This window comes from Saimiri boliviensis, chromosome 3 (assembly GCF_048565385.1).
Source record: "Saimiri boliviensis isolate mSaiBol1 chromosome 3, mSaiBol1.pri, whole genome shotgun sequence".
NCBI lineage: Eukaryota > Metazoa > Chordata > Mammalia > Primates > Cebidae > Saimiri > Saimiri boliviensis.
Genome location: NC_133451.1, coordinates 25,558,904 through 25,565,707, shown reverse-complemented (window position 1 = coordinate 25,565,707; position 6,804 = coordinate 25,558,904). Strand labels below are relative to the sequence as shown.

Genomic DNA, 6,804 nt, shown 5'->3' with positions numbered 1-6,804 from the left:
ATGCGGAGACTCTGGACACATCGCTTTACTTAAGGTGTTTTGCAAACTTTTTTGTATTTTTTTAAAATGTAGTACAATATGTCATTATTTTGAAGGTGTTAAAAAAAAAAAAAAAGTCTTATTTTAGGCTGGGCACGGTGGCTCCTGCCTGTAATCCTAGCACTTTGGAAGGTAGAGGCAGGTGGTTCACTTGAGGTCAGCAGTTCGAGACCAGGCTGGCCAACATGGTGAAACACCCGTCTCTACTAAAAATACAAAAATTAGCCAGGTGTGGTGGCAGACGCCTGTAATCTCAGCTACTTGGGAGGCTGAGGCAGGAGAATTGTTCGAACCCAGTTAGCCAAGATTACATCACTGCACTCCAGGCTTGGTGACAAAGTGAGACTCCTTCTCAAAAAAAAAAAAAAAAAAAAAAATAGGTCTAGGACCTATTTTACTCCAGGTCCTAGAAACTTTGATTCCCATACTTACCTGACAGGGGAGATGCCATGATCACGGAGGTGGTTTTCCCAGGGTGAGGCTTACCCATTGCACTCCGGATGTACTGACCCCTGCGATTTCCCCAAATGTGGGAAACTCAACTGCATAATTTGTGGTAATGGTGGACTGTGTTCGCTCTTTCCCCTGGTTAAAAAAAAAAAAATTAAGAAAAAAAAAAGAAATTTTGATTCTCCTTCCAGTTCTCTCATTCCTAACTGGACAGCTATGGGCAGGTTATATAACAAGTTGAAGCCTCAGTTTCTTTATCAGTGTAATGAAGTAAGGCTATGCGATTCACAGAGTTATTACAGTAGTTCAATGGAACATTATTTACAAAAGCACCTGGCATAGCACCATGTACAGACAGTTAAAAAATGTTCAACTAGAAAGATGTTTCCTTTCTGTTCTAGAACAGAGATGGCCAACCTGTTTCCAAACTGAAAATGAATAAATAAAGTAACAGTTTTAAATTTATGTTTGCAATTAACAAATAGCTTTAAAGAGTAGCTTGAACAAGGGGATGAATTTGCTAGAAATCTAACCCAATCTTTCCCTTTCATGTTCTGTGTTGGATGCTCTGACTGTGTAGGCAGCATATTGCTTATTTAAGATGAACTAAGAGCCAGGAACAAAAATGAGGTTTAGATTTTACTTTATTTCAGTCACTCCCAAACCCAGTCCTGTATAAACATTACCAAACTGTAAACGTTGTCTACGGCTTTCTGGGAAGATCGTTATGAATATAAAATATGCTGGGTAGACTGATAATACATTTTGAAATAAAACAAAGAAAATATACCCAGCTTGCCACAGGCAATCGGCTTCCTTATCATTGTTTGGATGATACTTTGCCCTGACATACCCAGGGAGCCCTGTCAAGTCTGCACACGAGAGGACAGTGAAACGGGTGGTCCTGATGTGCTGAGCCAAACCTTGGCATTTGCAGTTAATACAACAAAAATCATGAGCCAAGCCTGAAGGGTTCCCGGAACCTACTGAGTGGTTTCTTTCACACTGTTTTCCGTACAAAGCGTGTCCTTTTGCTGGGAAACTGGATGTGTTTGAAAAATGGGCAACTCAGATAATTTAGGGAGTCACGGATGGAAATTTTAGCTGTTTCAGATTCCAGTGGCTTTGATCAGCTCCTGTCCTGTGTGAGAGTACTGAAGTTTTGAACAAATTGAGAAATGAGACAAAAGGGCCAGGTGCCGTGGTTCACGCCTGTAATCCTAACACTTTGGGAGGTGGAGGTGGGCAGATCACTTGAGGGCAGAACTTTAAGGTCAACGTGACCACATTGTGAAAACCCGGCTCTACCAAAAATATAAAAATTAGCTGGGTGCGGTGCCAGGTGCCTGTAATCCCAGCTGAGGCAGGAGAAACGCTTGAACCCAGGAATTGGAGGTTGCAGTGAGCCGAGATAGCACCACTGCCCTCCAGCCTGGGTAACAGAACAAGACTCTTTCTCAAAAGATAAATAAAACAAAATAATAAATGAGACAAAGGAGGCAGGCAGATTGAGCCCAAGTATTGCCGTTATCGCTGATAAACACTAGCAAGGGATGAGCATGGTGGCTCATGCTGTACTTCCAGCACTTTGGGAGGCCCAGTGGGGCAGATCGCCTGAGCCCAGGAGTTCAAGACCAGCCTAGGCAGCATGGCAAGATCACCCCTGTCTCTACCAAAAAATTTAAAAATTAGCCGGGAATGGTGGTGCACACCTATAGTTCTAGCTACTCAGGAGGCTGAGGTGGGAGAACCACCTGAGCCTGAGAAGTTGAGGCTGCAGGGAGCTGTGATCATGCCCGGGTAACAGTGTGAAATCCTGTCTCCAAAAAAAAAAAAAAAAAAAAGACTAGCGACATATCTGCACATAAGTGGATTTCCTAATTCTGAAACACAGAATTAGAGAAACCTCCTCAGTCCTAGATGTCCTGGGACCACCACCTGCCTCCCCAGTGTGGAGAAGCAAAGGGAGTGGGAGGAGCTGAGCTGAGCATGCACAGTTAATTGTTCCCAATTTACCAATCTAAGGCATGCTTCTCTGGGGTGGAGAGAGGCCGGTTTCCCCAATCAGTGGAGGGAAACAACAAGAGCGAGGAAGAAGCCTTGAGAACTCTGTGGTGGAACAAGAAATCACATACGTAAAGTATGTGAGCAGACCCTCCAGCCATCCACCCCCACCTCCCAGGCCAGCCAAGGGCTAAGCTTACTAACAGTTCCCAGCTCCAGGATCCTCAGGCAGCTGCTACCAGCCTCCTGGAGCTGACTTGTGAAGAGGAGCCTCTTTCTACCCTGGGGCTGGCTGCTTCCACTTTCACAATCCCATTCGATCTTCCTAGCAACCTTACAGGGACAGTGTAGGAGCTTTCTCTAGCTACTATTTAGCTAGTGAGGAAAAAGAAACCCAGGCAGTTTATAATAAACAACATGTATTCCTTCCCTGAAAACTGACCAACGTCCCTGGAGGTGGTCTCCAACCGCCAGTTCCTTCACACTATTTAAAGTTTTGAACTAAGAACACCAAGTAACAGTGATTGGAGCTGAGTCACATTAGTGGTGATTCTCTAGAAAAAAGAACCCGAAACATCCAAGGATAACGGCTGAATCACAAATTTCCTGGAGTTGCGTTGGGTCCTGGCTTTCCAGAGTATTAGATGTTGATCCTGTCACCAGATTATATGAACCAGCCATTATCTCTTAATTATCCTTTTTGCTTAAGGGGGCTAATGGAGTTGCTTAAGGATGTTTCAGTTGCCTTTCTGTTGCTGGCCACAAGAAGACACTGATGAAAACGGAGGTGGTTTACTCAAAGCTATAGTCACACGATGATGCAATCAAGATATGAAGCCAAGTGCTCTGTTTCCAAGCCGTGATGCACTTTGCGCCATATCCACTGTCACTCAGCATGAGGGTCATAGCCTGCAGTTGCCCATTTACTGATCTTCGGCAGCCCTCTTCTCAGCCCAATCCCCAACACCGCCATGCTGGACCATGGCTCATAGTGATAAGCCCATTGGCCTGAGAGTCAGCCATAGCTGGGTGTGGACCCTGCTTGGCCATGTGTTAGCTGTACAACTTGTTAATGTCATTCAGCTTACTTAAGACTCAGTATCCTCATAGATAAAACGGTGATGATGAGGTGGGAAGGTTTCCCTGACTCCTTTGCGGACTGGAACTGGGGTGCACAGGCACTAGAACTAGCTGGCTGCTTCAGTGCTGGTCGGGGTGGATTGTACTCACTCAGTCCCGCTGTGTTCCACCCTTCACAGGAGGAAGAGCACAGGTGAGTGGGCACAGGAGCTGGGGCAAGGGCTTTTGGGTGCTGGCAGGAGCAGAGCTCTGTGTGGCACCATGGCAGTGTCTAGAGGGGTGCATGCAATCCCCTGAAGCTCAGAGACTGTTATAGTCAGCACTCTTTTAGCTTTGCTGTCCACAAAAAGTTTCAGTGTTAACAGCTCAGTGGAAAGTCAGTGTGACATCCTTTTACACCCACACCCAAGTTCTCGTCTGGTGTTCAGCAGAAATGAGGTCATATTAACAAATTGAAGATACTAAATGTGGGGGATTTTTTTCCCAATGAAAGTGGCTCTTAGTAGGAAGGAGAGCTGAAAAGGGGATGGAGTAGGAGGATAATCTTTCCCCGAGTCTTGCCATCTCCTGCCGGACTCCTCACTGAAGCTGCGCCATTGAGCCATCCCTCTGAAGTCAAGCTGCGTCTCCCTGAAGTTCAACCACAGTCTCCCACGTCCCGCTGCTTCTCCTCTTCTCTCCTCCTCTCTCTGCTGGTGGAGCCTGGGGTTTTTATGAGCACAGGATGGGGTGGGGCGGGCCATGGGTGGTTTTGGAAAAGGCAACATTTGAGCGGGGAAACAGGAATGTATGCTCTCACTTTGGGGTCTGGTTCCAGGTTTGAGAATAGGACCCTCACCGGGGACCCACTCCTCACCTCCCCGGAATTTCCCTGCCTATTGACAACAGTACTTTCTTAATGGGGTTTTGTAAAGGTTTAAGGAGCAAATGTGCACGAAATACTTGACATAGTGCTTACCCTGTAGCAAGTGTGAAATAAATCTTAGCACAAATCACATGCAGTGGATCTTTATTATATGCAGATTTCTTATCTGTGAATTTACCTACTCCCTAAAATTTATTTGTAACCCCAAAATAATACTCACAGCGCTCTTGGAAGTCGTCTGCGGGCATGCACAGAACTGCAAAGCATTGGTGTCACTCCACGCACGTGATCACAGCTGACGTGGAGCAAGCAACGCTCCACCGTCTAGTTTCAGCTCTCATACTGATGTGAACAGGAGGCAGGGAAATATTGGGTACAAGAGGGTCATTTCCTGGCAAAGGCTGAACCCTCAAGCCTAGAACCACAGCTCTAAATGAGAACAGTTATCCCCATTTTCCTGCCCAAATGTTACTTTTCTGGCCTGCCCCATTCCCCCATCCTGTGCCCATATAAACCCTAGACTGTGCCCATATAAAACCCAGACCATCCTGTGCCCATATAAGCCCCAGACATCAGCTGGCAGAGAGACAAGCGGCTGAACATTGAGAAGAGAAGAAGCAATGGAGACTATGGATGGACGAGGCTTAACTTCAGATGGCCCGACTTTGGAGGGGAGCCCAGCTGCAGATGGCCAGGCTTAGGGAAAGATCACCTTCTTCCCGCACCATCCCCTGTCCTGCTCCCCTTCCGCTGAGAGCCACTTCTACCACTTAATAAAATCCTCCTCATTCATCATCTTTGAAACTGTTCATGTGACCTGATTCTTCCTGGATGCCAGACAAGAATTCGGGATGCCCTGGGTGCTGGAACCCAAAAAGGCTGTCACACTGACTCTTCATTGAGCTGTTTAACATTTAAGCTGTCTATGGACAGCAAAGCTAAAAGAGCATTAATTGTAACACACCCCTAAATGCTGCCGTTGGGCCAGAGTTGAAAAGTGCTCACCCTGGTTCCTGCGCCCACTCACCTGTGTGCTCCCCCTCAACAAGGGGCCGATTAAACGAGGTACACACCTGTTGCAAATCCCACAACAGAGTCAAGGGAACTCTCCCATCTCAATACTGTAGACAATAGTCCTTTTCGTGATCTTTTAATGCCACATTATTCCACATTTGTGTGCTTGCTTTTTGTTGCTAATTTTGCTGTTTAAAGTGTTCCCCATGCATAGTGCTAAAATCTTCCTCAGCACAAGAAGGCTGTGATATGCATTGCGAAGAAAACACACGTGTTAGTTAAGTTTCATTCAGGCGTGAGTTCTACTGCTGTTGACTGTAAATTGAATGCTAGTGAATCAACAATATATATCACATAAGGCATCTTTAAACACAAACACACATGAAAACAAGGTTATATATTGATCAATTGATGAAACTGTTGTGACCAGAGGCCCGCAGGAACTTAACCTTGCAGTTCTCCTAAAAATAGCTATTTAGGATTTGCTAATTCAGTGTTCATGTGAATTTTATGGAACACAACTATGGTGAATAATGAGAATTAGCTGTAATAATAGCAATGATAGGGCCGGGTGCGGCAGTTCGTGCCCATAGTCCCAGCACTTTGGGAGGCTGAGGTGAAATATACTTGCATAGAAGCATTTGTAAGTAGTATAAACTACACTGAGGATTGTGTAGAGGGGAGGAGGAGGCACTTTGCCTATCTCCTACCATAGCAATGACTTAGTGTTTCTTTCCATAGCTCCCCTTCTCTGCTAATCTGCTACAGAAGGGGATGGAGTGAGTGGGCAGTTTAAACTCAAAATCTATTTCTTTTTCTTCCTCTCCCTTAACTTTCCCCCAACTGTACACACTCTCAGCTTTCAGACTCCTCCTCCTCCCTCCAAGATCTTTCATCCCAAGCAACTCCATCAGACCATATCGTTTTGGCTCTAAGCATGCTCTGAATTCTACACTCACATTTGCGTATCTAACACACCATTTCGCAAACAAAGGGTCCTCCAGATATGTTATCGGGGCCCACCGTCTTGGTTACTGTTGCTGCATTAAAACACACACACACACACACACACACACACACACACACACACACTATATGGGCTTCACATAGCAAGAAGCATTTCTTTTCTTTCCCACAGTTCTTTGGGTGGGCTAGGCTTCTCCTGGTGGTTCCTTGGTTGCACATGGGGTCCACTGGTGTTACAGTCATCAGGAGGTTGGAATGTCCAAGATGGTTGACTCTCATGGCTGGCAGTTGGAGCTGGCTCTCTGCTGAAAGCTGAACTGGAGCAACTCAGGTCTCCATGTGGCCCTCCACTTGGTTGGGCTTTTCATAGCGTGGCAACTGGGTTC

The 6,804-nt window shown here is 45.9% G+C and overlaps 1 non-coding gene across 1 annotated transcript; it reads left to right on the top strand.

Annotated features, from left to right (window-relative positions):
• Positions 1-463: 463 nt before the first annotated feature.
• Positions 464-627, top strand: LOC120363861 (U1 spliceosomal RNA). Its single transcript, XR_005579287.1, has one exon. It is a non-coding gene; the product is annotated as a U1 spliceosomal RNA (small nuclear RNA).
• Positions 628-6,804: the final 6,177 nt, after the last annotated feature.